Source organism: Alosa sapidissima, chromosome 14, assembly GCF_018492685.1.
Source record: "Alosa sapidissima isolate fAloSap1 chromosome 14, fAloSap1.pri, whole genome shotgun sequence".
Classification (NCBI taxonomy): domain Eukaryota; kingdom Metazoa; phylum Chordata; class Actinopteri; order Clupeiformes; family Clupeidae; genus Alosa; species Alosa sapidissima.
The window spans coordinates 27,609,127-27,637,037 of NC_055970.1; the positions used below are offsets into that span (position 1 = coordinate 27,609,127).

A 27,911-nucleotide genomic window follows, 5' to 3' on the forward strand; every position below is an offset into this window, starting at 1 on the left:
CTCTTTTCCCTCTCCCCTTTTTCAGTGCTGAGTCTTTATCTCTCCCCCTGTCCGTCTCTCCCCGGTTTAATAAGTTCCACACAAACACACTCCGGAGGAAGTTCAGACGTGACCCACCAAGCTCTCAGCCCACTTGCCTGAGTGCAGTGCCTTCCGTCGTTCTCTATCCAGGGCTGGGGGACACAGAGGCAGCCAGCTGGTTGTTGCTTTGCGCTAAGCCCCCCTCTTCTTTCCCCCGACCCTTTCCTCTTCTCCCCACCTCCTGTTCCCTCTTGTTGCCCCTCTCCAACATGCACGTCCGTGTAAGCCTCAGCGTTACGTCTCTCAGCTGTGACTGCCAGTCTCTCTGTCAATTATGCTTACGTTTACGCACACACAGGCATGCATGCTTGACTTCTCACTCCCTGTCTCCCTCCCACACATACATATGCACACACATACACACGCAGGCACATGTGTGCGCATTCACGAACGCTCTCTAGCACAAGGTCTGCCGGCTCCCTGTACAGAAGACTGCAAGAGTCCAGGAAGTGTCAAACTCAGAAGAGAGGCACTCAAAGGACCCCAAACATAGGTGTCTGTACAACTGCCCAATTGTTTTATCTTTCTTAAAATAGTGTGGCATTTATGCATATTAACATTAGATGGTTTCAACTGTTAGCAAAATGCTGTTTTATCTTTATCTCATTTCTTGCAATTATGCTCTACAGGGTATGTTTTACTACTTTAAAACCAGAGCACTCCCTCACAGACATACAAACACTGAGACGTTTGCTCTCTCCCCTTCCCTACCTCCCTCACTCACTCCCCCTCAAAACAGATTAGCCCGGGGGTGGAAACAAGCAGATGCATTGCCCTCCACTGGCAGGTCATTAGAAATACATGAGACCGAAAGAGGACAGCAAGTCATACACATAGAATTACATATGAGCATGCATAAACATATGTTCTGAAACCCATTATATGTCAAGATGTAGACAAGTGGCTAATGCAAGACAATCCTATAAAGACTTCTCTTTACAGAAACGTCATTGAGTATACATTGACAATTGGCCAAGCTCAATCTGGCCCAGAGAGGAGGGTGTCAAGAGCCACATTTGAAGCAACCCATTTGCAGGGGTATATTGTGGATATAATGGTCTGTCATCCAAAGGCATACAAGATACAAGCTTTCCAAAGCATCCATCTTCTGTTATATTTTATCATGTGAAACAGGAAGGATGCAAAAGTGACAAATAACAACTTTCAGTGGTGTCCCATAAACTAGAACGGTCTGTGTACAGTAATTTCCTGTGTATTAGCCGCATTGTGTATAAACCGCAGGACAGCGTTTTATGCAAGTTAAAAAAAAAAAAAACGTATTACAAAACAGTATATAACAAAACCATATCAACTGCCCCCCGTGTATTAACCTCATAGCTAAAGAAATTTAGCAAAATCAATGTATAAACCGCAGCTAATAGTTGGGAAATTACGGTGTGTGTGTGTACACAGGCATTTATGAACATTTTTATGGATTACTTTGAAAGCTTGTAGGGGAGGAATTCTGTCCAGCTTTAGTGCCTAGAACTATAACACAAACCATCTATCAAGCTCTTTGTTTGCAGCAGGGTCATTCCACGTCAATTCAACCAGGGCCCACGCACTTAGGTCTCAAAAAATTCTGAAAAAATTACCAGGTGTACCTATGTTACCTAGGAGACACACTGTAAAATTACTCTTATGTAAGATCAATACTTTCCAAGATACAGCCAGTTTTACAGGGGGAGGGGGTGTCAATTTTGTTCGGCCTCTTTTTTTTGTCAAAGTTCACAAGCCCACAGCGCAAGAACTAAACCATGTAGGAGGCTCAAATTTTGCATGCTGGTACATAAATAGGAATAGTATGTAGCAAAATCGTCACGTTTGGTCTGGATAATCCTGCATGGTCATAGCTGTCCCTCAAAGTTGATACAAATTTTATTGGAGTTTTTGGCTGGGCTCTGTTTAAGCCTTCAGAAGACATATTTGTACTCAACATAGGCTCTTGATTTATTTTCCTTACTGAGATAAGTAGAAACACTCTCACAAAAAACAATGAACAGAAAATAAATAATTTCAGGGTCTGAACAGCAGACCTTACAAGTCTAAAAAATCATTTTGGTTCTCATTTTCAGAGCACCTAAACACCTTGTGGGAATATACAAAGATTTTTTTCCCCATGATCTTTTCTTTTTAAAAACACCAATTTGACTTGTCTTATGCAAATCTTTCTTTTTCACTATCCACCCTGAACATGGGCAAAATGCACCATTGACATCAATATGTTTTGTATAGAGCTACCACAGGTTACTCTATACAACCACAGGTGGCAGTGTGGTGACTCTATATAAAACATATTGATGTCAATGGGGCATTTTGCCCATGTTCAGGGTGGAAAATAAAAAAGAAAAATTTGCATAAGACAAGTCAAATTTGTGTTTTCAAAAAGAAGGGATCATGGAGAATAAAGAAAAACCTATTTAAAAAATCTTTGTATATTCCCACAAGGTGTTTGGGTGCTCTGAAAATGATAACCAAAATTATTTTTCAGACTTGTCAAGGTCAAGGTCTGCTGTTCAGACCCTGAAGGGATTTATTTTCTGTTCATTGTTTTTTGTGAGAGTGTTTCTACTTATCTCAGTAAGAAAAATAAATCAAGAGCCTATGTTGAGTAAAAATATGTCTTCTGAAGGCTTAAAAACAGAGCCCAGCCAAAAACTCAAATAAAATTTGTATCAAATTTGAGGGACAGCTATGACCATGCAGGATTATACAGACCAAACGTGACGATTTTGCTACAAGCTATTCCTATTTATGTACCAGCATGCACAATTTGAGCCTCCTACATGGTTTAGTTCTTGCGCTGTGGGCTTGTGAACTTTGACAAAAAAAAGAGGCCGAGCAAAATCGACACCCCCCTCCCCCCATTAAAACTGGCTGTATCTTGGAAAGTATTGATCTTACATAAGAGTAATTTTACAGTGGGTCTCCTGGTTAACATAGGTACACCTGGTAATTTTTTCAGAATTTTTTGAGACCTAAGTGCGTGGGCCCTGGTTGAACTGACGTAGAATGACCCAGCAGACATTTGGGGGCAGCCGTGGCCTACTGGTTAGCGCTTCGGACTTGTAACCTGAGGGTTGCCGGTTCGAACCCCGACCAGTAGGCACGGCGGAAGTGCCCTTGAGCAAGGCACCTAACCCCTCACTGCTCCCCGAGCGCCGCTGTTGTTGCAGGCAGCTCACTTCGCCGGGATTAGTGTGTGCTTCACCTCACTGTGTGCTGAGTGTGTTTCACTAATTCACGGATTGGGATAAATGCAGAGACCAAATTTCCCTCACGGGATCAAAAGAGTATATATACTTATACACCAGCAGAGCTTATAGAGCTTCACACACCAACAGGAAAGCAAATAATGTCATTTCTCTGTTTTAGGTGATGGTACAAAATGCAAATACATGTCTATACGATATCTTTTATGTAAATGATAACGGCCAACAAGTTGTCACGTATACAATGACAAAATATTAGATGAGGCGCAGGCAAAAAACAGCATAACATTACAAAGCATTATCCCTGATGCCAACAATCCTGCTAAAACTATTCAGCTTCTGACTGCATCACATAATGAGTTATGTTTGACAATGATATGAACCAATAAGGCAATTGCATTTTGTTCACATACCCTTTTTTGAAAGAATTACGAATATTTGGATGCCTGATTTAAATGCATTGCATGCCGTGATTACAACCAGGCCACAATTTGTGCCTCAGGTTGTCAAGTCATATATTCCACAAAAATAAACAAATTACCCATGCACACACATCTGTGCATGTGATGTAGGGAGTGGATAGCTTGTGTGTTGCTGAGAGACAGCTTCGTAGTAAAACAGTCATTAGCAAGACACCAAATTACATTAGCAGCTAATGGAGCCAATTCCACAGTCACATCCTCCCACCAGCATGCTTGGAAAATGCAAACTGCCCATTTCAGGAGGGGGGGAAATCATAAAAATTGATTTAGACAAAAAATGGATCATCATCCTAATGGGGCTTGGCAATGTCTTATGTCTAATGGTGCAGGTCTCTGAATTGAAATACTATAACCGTTATGGCTAACAAAATGTAATCACTGATATGCTAGTAGATACAAACAGGTTGGACAGATAAACAGTGGTTGAGAGCATTATGATGACATACACAGGACTCTGTTCACAACATTCGGTATAAATTTGAGGAGTCAGGTAGAACCGCAAACCAAGACGGCTACCTTAATTTGAGCTTGCAGGAAGGTTTATTTCAATATCCTCCAATTTAAGAATTAGTATGTGATGTATATCATTTCTCATTGAAAACAAAGACAAGATTATGACACAGCATCACATGCCTTATGAAAAGAAGAGAAACTAACATGACTAGCATGTAAACTAGTCAGGCGCGCCTGCATGGCCGTACACACTGTGCGTACCATCAGGCAACTCAACTTTCCCGTGCTCGTCAAAACGTTGGCATTAGAGCTGGATTATACTAAATAATGCTTAGTTTACTGATGTTAAAGCGCAGCGGTAAACTAGAACAGTGGATGCTGTACTATGCAGGCTACTTTTTAGGCGACCAATGCACGAACGAAACAGGGAAACTGACATCAACACGCAGATGGGAGGGGGGGGGGGGGGGGGGTCTGTAGATGGGTGTGCGTACCATAGCATTGATTCCTGCAGGCGCCCCTGTTACCTAGTTGCCAACACATACAAGTATTGTCCTCAAGTAAAATCATGCATGGGATGGGGGGGTGTGTGTCTGAATGCCTTCTATTTAAGTGATTGGGGGGGGGGGGGGGGGGGGGTCGCTGGAAAGTTGCGTATACCATCTTTCATTATAAACAGGAGACCTGGCCTAGTCAGGGGTTGTGTTGCACACACAAAAGCTTGATGAATTCCAATTTTTGTTGAACGTAAAAAAGATAAAGATCCAGAGACACATTTGTTCTTAACACCATTTTCATGTAAAATCACATTTCAACCACAACTTAAGGTTTTTCTGATAGATGGCATCACATTCTGTAGGGATTATTTCAAAGTTTCCTGTTAGCAAGGAGGCCTGACAAGGGCGTCATGTCCTCAAATCTAACATTGGGGAGTATTACTGTCACACCTGCAGTCAGAGAGGAGCAGAAGCAGAAGCCCCTATGGTATGGCCCCTCAGCTTTACCTTGATCTAACTCACTTGTGTCTTCCTACACAGGAAGGATGTAACGTCATAAGCAAGAGAGTTGTACACAATTACGGTTTGACCACAAACCATGAGCAGCTTCCTGCTATTCTTCTGACAGTTTCCTGCTGAAGTCTTTCTCTTTCATTTATGTTACAAGGGGGATTGTAATTATATAACAAGGCGTGAATGTGTGTGTGCATGCGTGCTTGTGTGTGTGTGTGTGTATATGTGTGTGTGTGTGTGCGCACGTATGCATGCATGTGTCTGTGTTTTTTGTGAAAGTATGTTAGAGTGAGGAAGAGAGAAATGAGTTTAAAAAAAAAAGTCAGACTAATGAGCTGAATTGCATTTACAGTTACAGTTTCGTGTGAAGTAATCCAGAGCAAGACGGTAACAGTAACCTCCAACCCCATCAGCACAAAGGCACTTAGGCTACTTCAATCCCCCATTCAGGTGGAGCACAACTGAACCTACCGCCATCTTTAGCCTAACATGATCAAACATGACAGTATATTCGAGTGCTTTGGCTGTGATGTGTGATGCATGCTGCATGATAAAGACAAAAAGGATTGAGATGACAAGATAAATAATAACAGACAACAAGCTGTCAATGTACTCATCTCAGTGGAGAGGAAGAACATTCCAAATTTGTCTATTTTTACAGACATCAATGTTTTCATTTTGCCTCTCAGAATAATACTTGCATTTCTGTAAAGATATGGCCAAGATATTAACAAATTAAATTGAAACCTACTAAGATGACCTTTACATTTTTCGCATCTGTCTTTAACATTCTTAGTTCACCACCTAGTGGCTGCTATGGTTAATTGCATTAGTCACAATTTGCAAAATGAACAGCTAAACCGAAAGTGTGGATTAAGAATACAAATTTAGCTAATTCCAATCAAATCACAGGACGGTTGGTTTGGCCCCCTGGCAGCATAGGATGCATTCTCATTGATTCTGCAAATATTGCTTGAAGACACTTGATCATATCGCCTCTGCCTTAACCTTTTCTTAAAGTGTTTTGAAGAAGGGGAATCAGAGGGACAAGATGATGAGTGTATTGTTAAGACGGTCAGACAGTCAGTCTGTCTGATTTGCTTAAGATTTCAGTTGATTCAAACTTCAGAGAGTCTATCATCTGGGCACTGAACAGAAAGACTGATCATGCATCCATCCATCCATTCACTAATATCAATGGCAATTGTTTTTGAGTTTAAACGGGAATTCAAATGCTATATTATTCATTCTGATTGGCATTTTGAAAGGTAACATTTGAAAATGAATTTGTCAAAAGCAGGAGGCTTTGTGAATATCCATTAGAGTGTATGACAGACCAGCTATTGCAAAAAATTAGGTGACTTTGAGGAAGAAAACAGTTCCACTATCAAGAGGAAGTTTGAATAGCAATGCCAGGATGATCTCCCTTTTGAACATGCTGCAAACTAAAGCAGGTAATAGTGTACTTCCCTTTCCATCACTAACAGTTGCATAGATGCCTCTGTTCAGCATCGAGTAACATACCAATCCAGACATAACATGCAGAGAGAAAACTGTCAAAGTCGTCAGAAAACTGCATAGTTTAAGCAGCCCATGACCCGATCTAGGACAGCCGCTTCCAACCAAACTCTCGCCCGTGCTGATGGAGATAAGGGAGTTCACAATACCTTTGAGGAGTATTTGCAGGAGGGGTTGGGGGCACATCCCACTTGCCCCGGTGACTCCACATCAGCAGTCCGCAGCTATACTGAGCCTCGCCTCGGGCTTGTCTGGGATGTAGTCATCCGTGCTGGATGCCCTTAGTGTGGCCTTTACCACACCACCACTGTGTAGCCCTCCTCCCCACTTGCTTTCTGCCACCTCTGTCTTCTATTTCTGTCTATCAATCTCTATCCAGTCTGTCTAACTTGTTGCCTCTACTTTAATCTCTTAAACTCGTTTCTAAGTATTTTCCTTTCCCTCTATTTTGGTGGCAGGAGCTGCCTTGAGTAGTTGTCAAACAGTGATATGACTGGGTTCTCTTTCAGGGCGATCTCATTTCATTCTCGGACCTAACCCCCACCCCCCCTACTCACTTCCTGTTTTATGACTTCCTCATGGCTTGTGACACGAGACTGTAAAGAAACTGAGAGTGAGGAAAAAAGAGCAAATGAGAGAGAGAATGAGAGACAGTGTGTGTGTGTGTGTGTGTGTATGTGTGTGTGTGAGAGAGAGGGAGGTCAACACTAGGTAAAGAGAGAAAGAGAGAGAATAAGAGACGAAAGAGAGGATAACTTTTCATGATCTTCAATAAGTTGTTGCAAATAAGTATGAGTTGGCCTGTGTGGCCCCAGGCCCACTTCTGTAGCTATTTATAGACCACTGGAGGAGATCCCCTCTTCCCTTTCTCTTCGCCAATGTTTATCTTTTACTGGCAGAGCTGAAATACTGACTGAGGATCATGATTTATGATCACTACACCACTGAGCACGAGAGAACCCCTTAGCCTTAAGGTCAAATGTAAATATATGACATTACCGCTCTGAGAGAAACTGGAGGCAGAAACTCTAAACAACTATGTAAGGACTCAAAAGGAATGCAGCTTTTTCCTACTCTCTGGAATACATGTTTCCCTTGTGAACTCTGCATTTTCCAGTCTAGGCATTTTACAGTTGTCTACATTGCCTACAGCGTTTAGCAGCATTCAGAATATGGCCACTAAAGAAATCTAAAATCAGCTGCATGACTCAGATAACAGAAACACATATCATTGATGAATATCCAGTATAAACATCTGCTGAAAAGCACCAACTTCACGTCTACACCAAAATCCTTCATCTCAAACTAAATTATATGGAGTTGTCCGTTAAGCACACCAAACAGCATATATATTTTTTAACAGCACAAGATTTTTTTTAACCTCCAACTGTCTTTTCTTACATGATATGTTCTATATCAAGGTCTATTTCTATTAAGTTCCTCTTTAACAGTTGCAAGATTCTCAGGTCAGCTCAAATGTGTGCGGATGACAGGGGAAGGATTTGAAGCCAAATCTGCCTGTGATAAGAAATCACACAAAGAACTGCCTATGGTGTTTTGCAGTGCATAAATACAACCTTGGCTGCAAAGTGCTCTACATGTTCTCAGAATCAGTGGGTGGAAAAAGGAAGCAGACTAACACCACACAGGACACTCTTATTTGAAAACTGTGCTCATCTCAGCATAGAGGTCCATGACAAAAGAAAATGTAAAATGCAAAATAGAGAATGTGCAGCAACAGCATTACTTTTTGGGTAAAAAACATTATGTAGAAACATGTATATATAAATACAACAACTTCAGTATCAGATGTTTTTTTGCCATTGGAAAAATAAATAGTAACATTTAATTTATTATGCATTCAAAGAACACAAACCAAAAACACACTATAATTATCAATAATTTGGTCATTTAAATTTTAGTGTACTTGGACTTGCCTATACTAAGAGGCCATTAGAGGGTGTAGTGGTGCACTTTCCAAAGTGGCTCCAGTAACAGATATAGCTAGCCAGATCGCACACTTCTACTTATATGCAACTCTGTCAGAGAGCAAAGCGCTTAAATCCTCCCACAATGTGCTTTAGCTAAATGCCGCCCACACTGCTGGGTACTGCAGCTCCCCCACATAAACAACAGGGAAATCACAGCTCTTGCTTTTCCTGCTAGAGTTGGTCTGGAATCAAAAGAGCCAGGGTGTCCTGATTCTCCTACTGATGCACACTAACCCTAACGTTACAGAGACAGGTGAAGCTATAAAAAAAAGCCCTCTGAGGGGGCACATCTGAAAGAAACTCCTGAAATGGGATGTGAAAGTTGTGAGTCATATGTAGACTGGCAGCATTAGGGAGATGTTGGAGGAGGCTTGCTTACTGGCACACTGTTATCCGACAGGCAATAAAGCTACAGGAGATAAAGAACTGGTTGCCAGGACATCAGTTACCAAGTGGCTGTTATGATTGCAGCTTGTGGGTGGAGGGGATGAGGAGCTGAGAGCTCACAGCACCCTTCACACAAAAGTGCCCAAGTAGCATCATGTGATGGTCCACATGAACTCAGGAGGGTGTGTCAGCACTGTTCTAAGAACAAGTCATTCCCAAGTGTCATTATACAATATTGTTTTAAAGTTTGAATTCATAAATAGATAGAGTTGACCAGATGCTGGTAGGATAAGGCTTTTTTTGTTTCTCCACCAATTAGCAGTTGGTGTATGTTTTAATCAATTCTATCAGACCATCAGTTATTTTCCATTTATTTTTTGCGCTTCTGGTTGGACCATTGGTACCATTGGTGCCTGGGGGAGCAGCTTACAACCAGCCATGGACCCAGCAACCAAGACACATTGGGCCCAAGTTTGTGAACGGAAAGTCACGGCAAAAACAGGAGTGTGTGTGCAGTGTTGCATGTGTGCTAAAGCAAGCAGTAAGGTGTGATCAAAGACACTAAGTGGGCAGAGCCAGGTTGTGTGAACAGAATTAATATGATTGGTCTATGGGAGGTTGTAAGCTCATGTATTTGAACCTAAACATTCCATTTCTTTCTGTGTACCGTGCAGGCAGTAGCGGCTCCTGGGCAGAAAAACTGTTTGGGCAGATAGTCTGATGATCGAGTTTAACCAAATTCAAATTTTATATATGCATGGTGCCAGGGGACCATTGCTCATATGTTTATGGGTGGAACACTGGCGAATTGCTGTCAAAAACCCATAATTTTGCCACTTGCGGTCAATTTCTTTTAATTCATTCATAGCCTACTTCATTATTCATTTATGGGCACTAGGCTATTTTCAGGGTAATTTTACTGCCTATACTTTTAAGCTCTTATCTTAATTATTATAAGGGATATCTAGGCGTGCTATGTCTCTGTTCGTGATAGGTCTATTCTACATCGACATGCTATCTACCAGCTACCTTGTTACATGTGTGATGTTCCGACATGTACATGAACGAGGTAATGTTACCATCACCATAATTCATAACTCATTTATTCACAGAGACAACAATAAACCATGTCACAGCAGACCAGAATAGCAAAAGAGCAAATCGAATTCACTGATAAAGAACAAGAACCATGTCTTCTTGATTAGCCTACTACCATTGTCATTTACCTCTGTTTCCCCTGGGGATCAATAATGTATGTATGTATGTATGTATGTATGTATGTATGTATGTATGTGTGTATGTGTATGTATCTATCTATCTATCTATCTATCTATCTATCTATCTATCTATCTATCTATCTATCTATCGCTGGTTTCTATAGGGTACTGCAACACTACTAGCTTTGGTGTGATTTTCGGAGCCCTAAAACTATCAAATTTGAGGACCCCTTTTTCTGTTGCTTTGTGTGTTTTTGTGCCACAATTGGCTAAGCTGCTGCACTGCTGGGGCTGTGTTTTTAGCGGCCCAGAAGAAAGAAGATGAACAGGTAGCAAAAAACCCTCTATGGCTTATCACTTATATATGACTTGTTTTTGGGAATTGTGAACACATTCATGCAGTTATTCTTTATTTCAAATTTTTATTTTGAAACAGAAAAAGGAGGGCAGTGTCCTAGTGCCCTCTGTTAGCCAGCTCCCACTGTGAAAAAAACAATGAATAAACAGACGAAACTATTAACACATTTCTGGTCTGTCTGGAAAGGATCCCATTAACACCCGGCTCTAAACTTCACGTTTCATGACTTCCAGGGGCATTACCAGCAGTGAAACTTATATCGGTGCATTAAACTCTTACCAAATGGTTTCAGAAGTGCAGCGAATGAAAACACACACTCCTTGGTTGTTGTTGATTCGGAAATGGACGTGTGAGCCCATTACCCCAAGGACCTTATCCAAGCAATGAAAAAATTCTGAAGTCTATTACTCCTTCACCAAGCTTTACAACTGGTGGTTAGACAGTACTGACATCAATAATACCAAGCTTTCCCACTCCTTGTGAGAAAAGGAAGCCTGATTTACCATTTCCACTATTCTATGTCGAATCCATTATTGTATGTGAATTCAATGGTGACACACCATCCAAGTCTGGTGGTACCTCCAATGTTAAAGCAGCACCAAAGAAGATTTGCTCTCAGGGCCCCCTTCAGTTGAGAAGCGCAATAATAAACAAACTAAATATGCAGCTTTTGCAACAAAGTATGAACATACCTCCAATACAATATAGACTCTAAATCTCAGAATTCCTGTAGCATAGCAGCTCTTTTCCATTTCAGTGGCCGAACAAGCGATAAGACCTGCTCAGAGTGTGGCGGAAGTACCGTTCGCCCTATTACGAGTTTATGGCATCAAAAATGAAATAGCTTTAATAAAAAAGGTATAATACTTTCCCCAATGTATGGGTTCATGAGCTGTCCCCTTTAAAGGCACGTCAACATTTTGGAAAAACTAGCTTATTCACTGTCTAGATAAGATGATACATACCCTTCTCGTCTCTGTGCGTGCATTAACTCAGTTTGAAGCACCCACTGTTAGCATAGCTTAGCATAGTTAATTGAGGTGGGCATCCAATATCCATGCTATAATAATAATAATAAAAAAAAATGTATTTATATAGCACTTTTCAAGCACAAAGCGCTCGCTATCCAAGCCTATAGCACCCAAAAGTGGCACAATGTCCCATCTACATGTTGTGACTTGTATAGTTACAACATATACACTAAATAGGCGATTTTCTAAGCATATACAAACTTGGAACTGTAGCTCCCAAAAGTGTCAAAACAATCCCAACATTTTCCAATTTACATGTTGACTTGGATATGTATAATATTATCTAACTTTCTCAATTCCCCAAAATGTTGGCATGCTCCTTTAAGAAATGCGGCATCATGTTCAGTCTCTTGCTCATTGAGCTCAATGCAAATCAAACCAGCTAATAGGCTAACTGAAATAACACCATGCCAATCTCTAGGTATGGTGAAGGGTATGTGATGATGTGGGGCTATTTTAATTCCAAAGGCCAAGGTAACTTTATCAGGATGCACAGTATTCTGGATCCATGAAATAACTGACCTTTACAAATAAAAATCTGCCTGTCTCTATGGGAATTGAACATAGGGGTGGCAATACTTATGACCCCTGTATTTTAAGGAAGAACATTTATTTATTTATGATGCATTATTCATTCACTAAGAAAATTGGTGTCCTTAAAGGTTAGATATTTCCTCATTTTTCACTTAAGGCATTAAGATCAATTTCCAAAAGATGATTTTATATTCCTCTTTTCAGTCAACTTTAGCATGGATGCCAACACTTTTGGCCATCACTGTAATGTTTGTCAAAAATCAGTCATGATGGCGGACATGAACACAAACACAGAGTCAACAAGTCTTAACCTGAGCATATCCTACCTAAAAAGAATGCAGTGTCTCAATTTGTATGCACTTTTCTAGCTAAGCACTTCTGAGGGCTTTATTAAGGTCAAGTACCACAACAAGGTGAAACAGCATATTGCTTGATGGTGGCAATAGGCCTACTAAATGAGTCTGGTTTTAACCAGGCTAATCCAGGGTTGCAGTCCAAAAATTGCAACAGGCTGGGTATAACTGGCCTAGTCTGAATCTACACATGGATAATTCCTTGCTTAAATATCCATGGTGTGATCCAGGTCATTGCCTTGTATGTATTTTGAACATCTTAGACTCAACACAATGAAATGAGACCAGGCCCCCAAAGAGGGTTCTTTCTAATATCACCTCTCTGTATGTTTCCTAAAGCAATAGGCTAGTAGCTTTTTGTTTGCTGTTAAAATAAGGGCTAATTGGATACATTTTACTTGAAATGACAGACGACAAATAGTGAGATCAGTCTCTGGAGAGAAACAACGAGACAAAACAGCATACAGCTCCTTACACACAGAGACACACTATTGTCTCATTATCTACACCCTCTCAAGCCTTCATCCCCACCGCCAAAAACCTCATACTTGTCCTGTTACCATAGCAACCATTGCTTGCTGTTGCTGTCCTCAGTACCTCTATTTCAAGGAGATCTGTGATTTAAAGAAATTATTATTCCTGTCCTCCCAAAAGCTTGGATCTTGGAGTTCTACTGGAAAAGCACAAAAGAAAGTTCTCAGAAAAGCACAAAAGAAGAACAAATTAAGCTACCCCTACCACAGAGCAGGGAGAGCACTCCTCTCCAATCATTTGTGGTCACAACGGGTAAAGAGAGTAAACATCTCTGGGTGATGATTACTACTTAAAATGCAACACCCTTAAGATCCAGAAGACTGGAGTTAAAGATTATTGCAAATAAAGACAGGTCATAGCTGAGATGGCTGATCACACTGTATTTGTTTTTTTTATTAATCTTGTATCAAGATAAAGACTTAAAATAAGTCAAACCCTTATTAAATTAATACATAATATGAAGAAAACAAGCAAATTTGGCTGTTAGTGTGTTGCACAAATTTGTCTTCATAAGATGTCTTAAAAATAAGTCAAACTCTTATTAAACTAAGTCAAAAATAATCTTATGAGAAAGCACTAAGTAAGTGTCTTTATAAAAACAATACCAACTAGATTTTTTTTATTTTAATAAAAGCGTGGAAAATAGCTGAGAATGTGGCCAAACAACGCAACATCATAAAACAGAATTCATATCTGGCTATTATCAAGCACCAGCACTTATTCTAATGATTGTACTGTGATGTCAATCCTCATGGTCACAGAAAACAATATCACATGAGCAAAAGGCCTGAACAAATGCATTTCAATGTGAGAGCCTATAACCATTTATCCACTTATTGTGCTGTAGCATTCCAGGGTACATTAGCTTCCCTTTGAATCCAAATACACCAACGCAAACAAACAGAGCCAGACACGGCAATTTTGTCACCATGTAGTAAAGTGACAGTCTGATTTCAGTTAATACATGGACTTGTTTATGCTTTTTGTATCAGTAAGAAACATGCATTCAGTTGAAAAAAATGTATAGAATCATGCATCATGCATAAATTCACTTTGTGCACAACATGTATGTGCCTAAATGATCCTTGTGCCTTGAATGAATAAATAAAACTATTAAAGAAATTATGCAAAAGCTACCTATAGGAGTATGTGAGTCTATATGCAAGAATTCAGGGAACCTCATTTAAGGCAATGTAAACTATTTACCAAAGGATATCTCCATTGAATATTACATTTAATTGTCATTAATTAATACAGACTAATTTATCCAACACAGCAGTAACATCCCACCCCTCACAGAAGGTGACAAAAATGCAGAAAACGAAAAAGCGGTGCAACCACTAGCTACAATACAGCCTCAAGCGGTGGACAGATACAACTAACCACTAGCTACAATACAGCCTCAAGCGGTGGACAGATACAACTAACCACTAGCTACAATACAGCCTCAAGCGGTGGACAGATACAACTAACCACTAGCTACAATACAGCCTCAAGCGGTGGATAGATACAACTAACCACTAGCTACAATACAGCCTCAAGCGGTGGATAGATACAACTAACCACTAGCTACAATACAGCCTCAAGCGGTGGATAGATACAACTAACCACTAGCTACAATACAGCCTCAAGCGGTGCAACCACTAGCTACAATACAGCCTCAAGCGGTGGATAGATACAACTAACCACTAGCTACAATACAGCCTCAAGCGGTGGATAGATACAACTAACCACTAGCTACAATACAGCCTCAAGCGGTGGATAGATACAACTAACCACTAGCTACAATACAGCCTCAAGCGGTGGATAGATACAACTAACCACTAGCTACAATACAGCCTCAAGCGGTGGATAGATACAACTAACCACTAGCTACAATACAGCCTCAAGCGGTGGATAGATACAACTAACCACTAGCTACAATACAGCCTCAAGCGGTGCAACCACTAGCTACAATACAGCCTCAAGCGGTGGATAGATACAACTAACCACTAGCTACAATACAGCCTCAAGCGGTGGATAGATACAACTAACCACTAGCTACAATACAGCCTCAAGCGGTGGATAGATACAACTAACCACTAGCTACAATACAGCCTCAAGCGGTGGATAGATACAACTAACCACTAGCTACAATACAGCCTCAAGCGGTGCAACCACTAGCTACAATACAGCCTCAAGCGGTGGATAGATACAACTAACCACTAGCTACAATACAGCCTCAAGCGGTGCAACCACTAGCTACAATACAGCCTCAAGCGGTGCAACCACTAGCTACAATACAGCCTCAAGCGGTGCAACCACTAGCTACAATACAGCCTCAAGCGGTGGATAGATACAACTAACCACTAGCTACAATACAGCCTCAAGCGGTGGATAGATACAACTAACCACTAGCTACAATACAGCCTCAAGCGGTGGACAGATACAAGCATCTCCGGTTCCATAACTCGTGACATTGGTGCACACATCTGTGTGTGTGTGTGTGTGTGTGTGTGTGCCTGTGTGAGAGCCTGTTTTGTGTGTGTGTGTGTGTGTGTGTACCTGTGTGAGAGCTTGTTTTGTGTGTGTGTGTATGAATGTGTGCATGCCTGTGCGTACCAGTGTGTGTGTTTCTGTGTGTGAGCTCGTGTGTGAGCTTATGTGTGTGTACCAATGTGTACATGTATGTGTTTTTGTGTGTGAACCTGCGTGTTTGTTTACAAGATATTGGCATGTCTTGAAATGGTGAAATATGTTATTTGCAGCACCACCTACGGACAAAATTTCATATCAGATATCATTTCATATCAGATATCAAGATATTAGCACAAGCATGCTTTGGCTTTTGAAAGAATTTTGTTGAGTGAATCTTCAGGAAATGTTATAGCTTAGCTTTATATTCTTGAATTCTAACAAAGTTGTAGCTTAGCTTTATATTCTTGATTTCTAAAAACAAATTCACGTAACATAAACATCAAATGCAAAATACCTGTCACACCGGTGTCATGATAAATCTATAGGTGTTTTTTTTTCCTTTTTCAAAACAACAATGGCAGGAGACCCCAGCGCGCTTTTGCTGGCTGCAGTCAACATTTATGCAACCCTTCATACACAAGTGAAGTTGCTGTGCTTCATTAAGGTACTTCATGTTGATACTTACAGTACAACACTGTCACTTCTTCTGACCGCAATGTCCAGTGTTTAAATCTCCCAGTCGTGGCCTACTGGTTAGCGCTTCGGACTTGTAACCAGAGGGTTGCTGGTTCGAACCCCGACCAGTAGGCCATGGCTGAAGTGCCCTTGAGCAAGGCACCTAACCCCTCACTGTTCCCCGAGCGCCGCTGTTGTTGCAGGCAGCTCACTGCGCCGGGATTAGTGTGTGCTTCACCTCATTGTGTAATTCACGGATTGGGATAAATGCAGAGACCAAATTTCCCTCACGGGATCAAAAGAGTATATATATACTTACTATATACTTATACTTATCAAAACATCCTACCCAGATTCCACCTTTTTGCCTTGACCTATTTACACCGACATGACCCTCCATTCCACCTCATGCTGTCAGCCTGTCTAAAAGGGACAGCTGTGCCGCACTAAAGGTGCAATAATTAGGAACAAATAGGGCTTTGCACCTCCAGTGCTTGTTCGGTTTCCCCACTTTTTTATTGCGTTTTGTTGTAAATCATCAAGTCAAACTCCTTTTATCCATTAAAATTTGAGATCTAATTGTGGACCAGCAATGGACACTCAGCATTCTGCCACTCACCAATGATTTTTAATGACTCTCCATCTGGCACAAATGTTTCCAAAGGCTTCCAGAAAAATAGGCATGGCCTTGAATAGAAACATGCTGTTCTTTGTTCTGATGCAAGATGTCTCAATACAAAATGGTGACAAAGCACTCAGCAGCTTAGAAAAGGCGCAAGGAACAAGAGATATAAAGTATTGTGTGCTTTCCTCGGAAATGGGTTAAAACTTGAATGCAACTGCCTCCTTTGGGATTTGCCAACATTGCCACAAAATTACATACATAGTGCATAAGGATCCAAAAGCTGCATTACATTAAGTTATTGTACGAAATAGACACAAGCTAGACGTACTGCATAATAGGCATATACTGTAGGTATATAATAAGACCACCGCATGGTGTTGCCACCTACTATGAAAATAAAATAAAACACCTCCCTCATCCCATCCTGCAACTGACCCATCAAACTCCATTGACTGCCGTGGTTAAATATAAGGGCCTTATCTTACAACCGGCGCATTGTGATGCTAGGCGCAACACAAGTCTTGTTCCTAGATTATACCCGACGCAGTGATCATTAATCCATCAAGCACACAAGTTGACAAGTTGTCAAATAAACATTGTGCACCCATGGACGTGTCAATAAAGAAAATAGGTGTGGTCAGACGCATGATCACAAATCGCTATTTTAAAGCCAATAAAAATGTTAACACCACTGACCAAGAAAAACCTGGTTTAAAGTGAAAGGCACACGTAATCCACAGCTATTTTGAAGGTGCCCTGTCAGGAAATGTAATAACTGACGAGACCTTAGCAATGAGTCACACGTCTGGTATGCTTGGATGAATGTCCTTCGGATTTTTATTAAGTGTTTTCAGGCTATGCTTTTGATTGTAGGCCCATATCCAATCTACTTTTTATTGGCAAAATTATTGAAAAAGTAGTCTTTCATCAACTAACCACCTTCCTAACATCAAATCGGTATTTTGATTACTTTCAGTCTGGTTTTCGGGCAAATCACAGCACCGAAAAAGCTCTCATTAAAGTTTTCAATGACATACGCCTCAACACTGATTCAGGTAAAACAGTCCTAGTGCTACTGGACCTTAGTGCAGCATTTGACACTGTTGATCACATTTACTACACAGACTAGAACACTGGGTTGAATTTACAGGCATAGTTATTTATCAGCTGGCTAGGGATGTAACGGTATGAAAATTTAACCGCACGGTTATAGTGACCAAAATTATCACGTTTTTTTTAAAAGTGTGTTCAATATGTTCAGAAAGCACTGATAGGCCTACATAAACTGAAATGGTTTCAAAAAGTGTCCTGTTCACTTTTTCCTTGGTCATGTTTAATTGGCTATGTGCTTACAGTATAGCTTAACTTACCCGACCATGACTTGTAGTTTGCTATTTTTGTTATTTCGATCCAAAGAGTGAGACCAAAGTAAGTGTTTGAAATAAAGCTGTACTGTATTACTGTATTTTCCTGATAACGCGAGTTGAATGGATTTAATGTGGATGTGACCATAAAAAGACGCTGAGTGGCTACATGATACAGTGTACGTTTTGCAGTGAAAATGTTCCGCTTTTTAAAATCAGGTGTAGCCTAATCCGAGTTAAATCCATCAATTAGACAACAGAATCAGTAGGGTACCAGTTTTGTTTCATTGTACCAGGCCTACTGTATATCAAAAGCAGGCTCGGATGAAGCTGGGAAGGATTAAACACATGGTTTCCACACCATGGTAATCAACTGTGATAATTATGATATTTGAAATGAAAACGGTAATTGTTATCGTCAACATTTTTATCGCAATTTACCATTATACCGGTAATCGTTACATCCCTACAGCTGGCTAAAATATCTACAAGAAAGGAGCTTCTTTGTTGCCATCGGAAACTGTCCCTCAACACCAACGTCCTTGACCTGTGGTGTTCCCCAGGGGTCGATCTTGGGGCCACTATTATTCAACTTCTTTTTTTTTTTTTAATTGACATTGTTGTTTATTATTTCTATTCTTTTTTTTAATTGTTTATTTATTAAGATTTTCTCAGTAACAGAACAGAAATTGGAGACAAGAAGACAAAAACAAAAGACAAACAAATAAACAAAAAAAACAGGTAAAAGTGCATTCACTGTACATATATAGGAAAGGATAGTTAGGTAGTAGGTATAGATAGATAGTAGTAGGATATTTCTGAAATGACTGAAGGAAGCCATTTAGCGTACCCCTTATTTTTTCCAGTTTAAGGCTCTGCATCATGTCCCTTATCCAGTGGTCGTGTGTTGGAGGAGTTGTGTCTTTCCACTTGAAAAGAATGAGCCTTCTAGCCAATAAAGAGGAGAAGGCAAACGCCCTCTGTAGGTAGGCTGGGAAACTACCTTGATCCGATTCCGGAATTATGCCAAGAATTGCAATTAAAGGAGAAGGCTGAATATCAAAACCATATATTTGAGACATGGTATCAAAAAAGGATGACCAGAAATTGGCAAGTTTTGAACAAGACCAGAACATATGGTATAATGTTGCTGTCGTTTGTTTGCATTTATCACATATGGGGCTTTTATTAGGGAATATTCTTGCTGGCTTAGCTTTAGAGAAATGCAATCGATGTAAAACTTTAAACTGTATCAGGGCATGTCTGGAACATATCGATGAAGAATGAACCCTTGTGAGGGCCATTTCCCATTCCTCATCAGAAAGTGAGACCCCCATATCGTTTTCCCATTGTTCTCGAATATGTAGAGATAGAAGGACTATGTGCAGCCATTATGTGTGCATAGAACATAGAGACTTATTAAGAAAATTACCTTTCAATAAAGAATCTAGGCATGAGAGGGGGGGACTATCAGGAAAAACTGTGATTTTTTTTGCGTACAAAATCCCTAATTTGTAAATAGCGGAAGAAATGAGTATTGTTCAGATTAAATTTCTGGGACAGTTGTTCAAAGCTGGCAAATGTGTTATCAATGTACAGGTCCCCAATGCAAGATATACCCCTTTCATACCAAGTTTGAAAGCCCTTATCAAGTAAAGATGCTTGAAAAGGATGATTATTGATTACAGGTGAATGTATGGAGATCCACTGAATACCTAAGCTTGTCTTAAATTGTTTCAGAATATGTAGAGATTGTGTAACAACTACTGTATGTTCCCATTGATATTTTTCACAAGTTGTGGCAAAGATGCACAAAGTAGGGCGGGAAGTGAATATGGCTTACTTGTTGACCTTTCAATCAAGAGCCACGCTGGTGCAGAATCATTCCAATCCCTTAGCCATAGAGAGATGCTATTAAGGTTTGCGGCCCAGTAGTATGAGTGAAGGTTTGGGAGTGAGAGCCCTCCTTCCACTTTAGGTCGTTCCATGAATTCTTTCCTGATGTGGGCAGATTTATTATTCCAAATAAAGGAAGAAATCATTGTGGACTGTGGTATGAATATAGGTATGGCTTGAAACAAATATAGATATTTAGGCACCGTATTCATCTTTATAGAATTTACCCTCCCAATAAGGGATAAAGGTACGTTTGACCACCGCTTAACATCTTTTTTAGATTGTTCTAACAAAGGAGTGAAGTTGTTTTTAAATAAGTATGATTCTGTGACCTTTACTCCTGTGATGTATGTGATTGAATCTAGTGAAAGTTTAAATGGTAGATTAGGAATTGTCCTGGCATTGGTGGTGATAGGAAAATATTCACTTTTTCCATAGTTGAGTGTATATCCTGATACAGTATATCACCAAAATCCGCCAGGACATTAAGAACTTCTGGTATGGTAGAAATGGGGTTGGTTACATACAATAATAAGTCATCCGCAAATAATGAGACAGTGTGTATTATATTCAACTTCTATATGTTCCCACTTGAACAAATCATCCAAAATTATTTTATTTCATATCATAGCTATGCAGATGACACACAAATTTAACTCTGGACTATGGTCCCCTTGAATCTATGTGTCAGTGTATAGAACAAATCAACACCTGGATGTCTCAAAATATTCTTCAGCTGAACAAAGAAATAACTGAAGTAATTCTATTTGGTAAAAAGGAGGAAAGATTTAGGGTTGCTACTCTCCTTGACACAAAAGGGTTGAAGGCAAAGGATACTGTTAAAAATCTTGGTGTATTAATTAACCCTAGGATCTAAATTTCAACAGCCACATGAAAGCGATAACTAAATCAGCTTTTTACCACCTCAAAAATATTGCCAAACTTAGAGGGCTGATGTCAAAACATGATTTAGAAAAACTCATTCATGTATTTACCTCCAGCAGGGTTGATTACTGCACACGTCATCAAAATATCAACATGCTGTTTTTTTGCACTTCTTGCTCGTAAAAGGAATGATCAGTGCCGCCACTACCACCACACGCATCACGCACTGTGCGTAGGGCAGCAAGGGACAGAGGGGGCACCAAATGTAGCCAATAAATAGGAGTAGCTTTACTGCAAAGTAAACTGCTTTTCACTTTTCCCCGATAATGTTTACATCTTAAAATGCACCAACAACATGTTACATGCAAGGATGATTTTGGGATGACATTTTGGGTCCTCTCAAACTCCACCATGCAGCCGATCTAAATTTACTTTAACGTTACTCCATTTAATTGGGAACAAACCTTCCCTTGAGAGCCCACGAGAGAGGGATAGATAAGATAGAGAGAGTGGCAGGTTTAGCTTGTCATTGTTGATAATTGATCTCATTTTTAATATAACTGTTAAAAGGCAAGACGACGCTAGAGGAGATTGTGGAGTTATCCGGTTCCCACTACTGACCATTAACAAGCTCAGGTTGGTGAAAGGGCTCTTTTAACATAGGCTGCACTCATTGTGATTTGGGAATGGCAGAGGTCACCCTTATTGGTGTAATTGATGTTACAACCATGATCGCCACTCAGTCCTGCACATTCTCTCCGCAAAAATAAATCACGCTTGTCTCCTACTCCAGCCCTTATTCTTGCAACTTTTGTGTATGTAATGGAGTGTGTGCATAGTGTGTGTTTATTTTTGTGTAAATGTGTGCTTCTGAGTGTATTCGCTTGGGAGTGTGTATGTGGGGGTAATGGTACTTTACAGAAATGCATTGTTCTTCCATGTTTGGATACAGTTCTGCTCTGGGCATTGATATTTTCTTTTCATGTTTATATTTTAGAGAACCTCAACAAACAAAAGGCAAAATGAAGAGATGTTGTTTACACACACCAACCAATGCCCTTGGTCGGTTTCGGCTGGAAAGTGTGGTGACTATTCTGATGTGACAACCTACACTTGTACTGTACTTGACTGACTGGGAGAGAAAGTGTGTGTGTGTGTGTGTGTGTGTGTGTGTGTGTGTATGTTTTTATGTGTGTGTGTGTGTGTGTGTGTGTGTGTGTGTGTGTGTGACTGCCTGCATGTGTGTATGTTTATGTGTGTGTGTGTGTGTGTGTGTGTGCGTGTGACTGCCTGCATGTGTGTATGTTTTTATGTGTGTGTGTGTGTGTGTGTGTGTGTGTGTGTGTGTGACTGCCTGCATGTGTGTATGTTTTTATGTGTGTGTGTGTGTGTGTGTGTGCGCGTGTGACTGCCTGCATGTGTGTATGTTTTTATGTGTGTGTGTGTGTGTGTGTGTGTGTCTGAATTAAAGGAAAATTCCAGTATTTAGCACTTTAAGTCCCTTTTCTGGTTTGTTTTGGATGACCTAGAGTGGTGGACACCGAAATTTTGTCCCCAAAATTCCCATTGAGCAGTAGATCCATTGTGATACATTGAGATAGCTGAGTTATATCAAGATGACTGGCATCATATGTTATGGGTCATCCTAAAGTTAGGAATGTTTATTTAGGATTTTGGTGACTTGAAGATATTTCAGTGTTTTATGCAAGTTAAAATATATGTCTAAAATGGGCGTGGCAGAATAAGGTGAATATACAGTAGTGAGTGAGTGAGTAAATGAGTGAACAATTCAAACACAGCTTATGTGTAAGGAAACTCTTGTCAACAATATATGGCTTAAATCCAAATTAGATAAAACAGACTGCACAGGGCCTTCTTCAAATCCGAGCACATTTCTCCTTCATCTTCATATGGTACGTGACACTCAGTTGTGAGGCACAAAGAACATTATTCATAATTCATGAGAGTCTGGTAGCTTTAATGTCATTAGGCTACTTCAATGAGCCATGCAGTGGCTTTGAAAAAGCACAGCTGGTACTTCATAATTTGTGTTCATGGATGGATGTGGTCTGGGTCTGAAAGTAACAGCATGCCTCAGCTGACATCTCCCCATTCAATTCACAGGTAGCCAGGGTAAGGCACTCTTATTTAAGGGAACCGGGATAAAAGCAAGAGCTTTTCCACTACAAGCCTACTTAAAAATTAAAGAATAGTGCACAGAGTACCAGCACCCGTGTTCTCATCCACCCTCTTTCCAACACCAAATGGAGAGCCAAAAGATGGTTGAGAATATTAGTTAGCAATGTGACTGCAAGGTGTGAATTTTAGAGTGAGCTTGTTTGCTTTTTCATTTACTGTACATTTTCAAATGCATACCAAATTCTGTTTTGATGAGGAAGTTAACAAAACTTTCACAATCCTCAATGAGGTAACATGAGCTTGCAACCACCTCAACAGAAGCAGAACTATAGAACAGCCAATTTCACCAGGGATTTAGTGCAGAGGAACAAAGAGGCCACAAATCTGGCATGAATAACACAATTTGTGGGAATCATTTAAATGTAGTCTCAGCTCTGACGTGGTGGTTGGTTCCATTGTGTGTTTTGAAATGATATGCTTTTAATAGTCATTATTACACTATAACACTGATCAAAATTGTAATGGTTCAAAAGTATTTCCTATCAAGAGGTTGCTCTAAAAAACAGACACAGCAGATCCAAGCAACTACCAAGATGTACTTGTAATACTAATCCCACTCCGGATTACACTCTCAGTTAATCTTGTTCAAAGCATAACCCAAGATAGCCTCTGGCTTTATGAGACTGATGAGTATATTCTACTGACTGAGTCTGAGAAAGCAAACCCAATCAAACCTTAGTAACAATCACAATCAGGACACTAGAAGTAGTAATGTATTGTGCCAGCCTTATCAGACAAACATCCTCTGCAGGTTATTAATCAAAACAAATTAAATTAAATTAAAGGCCAACCTATTTAAATTGCACAATCACTCTGAAGGATACAGAGTAAAAGGGGTACTTTGCATGGCTGTTTTAAGTTAAGTAATGGTTCTGGGCATGCCCGTCTTCAGATGTAACATCAAATGAAGAACAAATACTTTGCTTCACCATTATATTGATTTTCCTAAATAGCTTCACAGATGTATTGCAAACAAGAGCTGTACAGCTCAGAGTATTTGCTTAAGTTGCTGAGGCAAACCGTCTGTTAGTCCAGCAAGAAGCCATTTAGGTCAGCCGGATTTTGATTAATCTGATTTAAATGCTCATGTACATATGACAACACACATCACCTATGTCACATATACAAAGACCTCTACAAATGGCAGCTATGCACCACCCGAAGTACATTGCTTTATGAATAGGGGAAACATTACAACATGGTCTAAAAGTTTAAAAGTGACCAAGGTTAGCAGACGTGGGTTAATCATTCAAGAGGTCATCAGGCAGACAAGACCTCATTATAGAAAAAAACACTGGGGTCTTTTAACTTAGACTGGGGGTGTCATCCCCAATACATCCAAGTCATCTATAACAATTGACTGCTGATCCAGCTTCTGATCTAAATGTAAAAACACAGGCCTATTGTGCTCAATTCACTGGAATTCAACCTCGATCACCTACATTATTGCCAAAGAATTTATTGTATGTAGAGCTACCAGGAAAACCCAATTTATTGAATAAACCACTTTGAAAAAGTATACTTAGCAGTGCAAAGTGAATGGGTAGAAGACGTAAATGACAACTATCTAAACTTCATTAAGAAATCATGATGGCTGCTGAAATTGTGTTTTAACATTAGATTAATATCATTTGAGTTGTTGGACTTTTCTCTGACCAAAATAAAGCAGGGTATCATAAATCATTCATGACTGGTCCATGTGTACTTTTAATGGATGATTATCATAATGTAAAACATATAGACTAGGGGTCATTCTGTGACAAATCCAGGAAAATGGTTGCCTCACCATATCAGATTTTCCTCAAAGTTTGTCTATGTAATGTTTAGGTCCCAAAACTAAGATCTGTAAATAACGGTCTTGAATTCCAATGTTTTCATACATTTTCTCACCATTGATTGTTGGAGCATTAAAATCTTAAAAACTATTATTTCTAGCCTGTCCAAACTTTGTAGGACAAACATGTGTTCAGTATGAGCGGGGCATTAAAAGTTGGTACTGCACACCCAATGGTTTTATATAAGACCCTAGATTTGAAACAAAGTGCAAAACTTGGGATATTGAGGTTCTTGTAAACTCATTTTATATACCCACATGGCTTCAAGCAGTATTTTGGTTGTAAGCTGACAAGTGGGGCCCCAGCTAATTTAGTCCTCGGTTTCCATGGTGGCCCTACATGGGTTAGCCCAGATGGGCTGATGATGGGCCCTTTATGGGCTCCATGTATGGTTTCACCCATCTAGGGCCTACAGGAATCTGCCCAGGTGGAGGCATGTACTGAAACTAGGTATTCAGGTTGAACATCAATGTTAATGGAAGGTCATTTTGAGATTAAAGACTTCAAGATGAACCACCCCTGAAGGACCCCTTTCATGGCTATTTTAAGGGGTGAGTACACTGTACATTGTGCTAAGTACTGTGTGACCCTGCAATGCTGGGTGGCACCTGTGGTGATGATTGACATTTATTAGTTATGAGCAGATAGGCCCAGATAGAGCAAAAGTTGGAAACACATGGTCTAGAAATGTACCCACAATGCAAGAGTGTAATATCCAGTAATCAAATAAGAATTTAATCAGAGGTTGTTTGGAATAACCCCTCATCTGCTGTACTGGCCACACAAAAGTTTGCACAAAAATCTGCAGCTACCTTGAAGGTAATTGTCTCTGAAAGTAACATTAGCTCAAAATTCTCTGGGTTAACAGCTGTTGCCACAAATTTTGTTGTGCTTTGCAATTATGTCACAACTGAATAGACAAATTATTAGTCTTTTGTCAGATTGTAGGCCCAGTAGTTCCTGCAGCACAGTGGAAAAGTAAAATACAAACAGGGCAATAAGCCAATCCTGTAAAATTCAAGCCTGAGTTTGATGTGGAAAAGCTCTTGGTCAATGAGGAAAGCTTTCACATTCTCTCTCTTCCTGAAAAATATAACATGTTCACAGCTAATACTCATATTGCTTTGCACACATTGCACACACATACACTAGACTCATTGGTTCCATTATGCAGCTGTATTTTCACTTCAGTTAATAAGTTAAACAACATTACATTCAAGGCTTTTGAAGAAGGGAAATAAGCAGTGATACCCTGCCCCATTAATTCCCAAAACTGCTTAGATGTAAATACACTCTCAATGGCTGTATCTCTCAATCTTGTGGCACAGGAAAATAAATCATGATATTTTTGGTCAATGATCAAGTGATCCCATCTAATTTTCCCATTGAAGTAGGTTATTGATTGTGTCTGTTACCAACTGCACTTTCTGCCTCTCTGCTCCCACGCCATGAGTCACAGACTCTAGGTGCACACAAAAATAGAGAGGGGGCTCTCTAGGCCCTGTTATATCCCCCTCTGCCTTCTGTTGCCAAAGCTTCCTGAGTCTCCCTCACTCGCCAAACAAACTACAAAATGAGGTTAGGAAAATACTCAACATAAATCACATAGCCACATCTGCATGACGGTTGCCCCTGCAACTTACCATTGCTGTATACTGTATTCACATTAGCGGTAGAGTGACAAGCATTTCAAGATAAATGGCACAATATTTTGATAAGATAGTTTCAGATAACGACGATAAAGAATGCAGGAAACTGTATGTGCCACAACATTTTTTGCAGAAGAAACAAGAAACTGACATAGGCTACAGCTAATATTTGTACATTCCTAGTTTCATGTAGATTAGGCCAAAGCCATCCCCACTCCATCCCCCACCCAGGCCTACTTAAACGTTCTCTTCTTTACAATTCAGACAGGACCTTGATCTCTGTTCAGCCTGTCATGCTTTTCATCCCATTACATAAGAGCAGCTTGCTCTTGCCACATCCCCTGCCAGCATCAGACCCCAACCCCCCTCCCCCTTCCCACCCAACGTCATTCACATCAAACTGATGCTCAGGGATGGGGGACATTTGCTCAGCTTTACATAATCTGATAGGGATTGTGAGGGGGCAACTGGGAAATTGAAGCTGTTGTCATCCTCTCTGGACTAAAACGAAATTGAGGAAAACGTCCCCAAATTGGTAGAATCTGATTGCGCACTTGATTGTTGGCTTACATGAGGAGTAGTGGGCTAACTTCAATCTTTTGGTGTTCATGAGGTTTGATTAGAGAATTTTCTCAAACCAACAAACAAAAGGACATTGAGGATGTGGTACAGTGAGATTTCAATTGTGTGAGTGTAAGTAGGCTAGACCATGTGTGATTGAGTGCGCTCAACCCTCACAGTAAAATATTTCAACGATTAAAATCAGCCACGTGAGTAGGCTATATAGGCCCTTGAGCCAGACAGAAATATAACAAAATGGGGCTAGAAGATTAACCTGTAGACCACAAAGCCAAAACACATTATGGACAACAAAAACCTACCAAAACGAGTGAGAAAATAACGTTTACGTAGCCTAGGCTAGGCGAGCCTAACATCAAATGCATCTGCTATTTGGCCTGGTAAACCTATTCGTTTGAAATTGCATTGGCTTCAGATTATGAGTCTTGGTCATGGATGAAACATGTTGGACCATGCACCGAACGATTTCTACTGTTATCAAAGAAAATAAGAGTTATTTTTCTTTTCATAACAAACAATAGTGCACTAACTGACGAACCGTATGGTAAGTAGGGAGATCACAGATCTAGTCTCTAGGGGGAAATGT

The 27,911-nt window shown here is 40.2% G+C and overlaps 1 protein-coding gene across 1 annotated transcript in view; it reads right to left on the reverse strand.

The window, feature by feature from the left end:
- Window positions 1–27,911, reverse strand: part of dgkza (diacylglycerol kinase, zeta a) — a 129,936-nt gene that overhangs the window by 100,964 nt on the left and 1,061 nt on the right. The window lies entirely within an intron of this gene.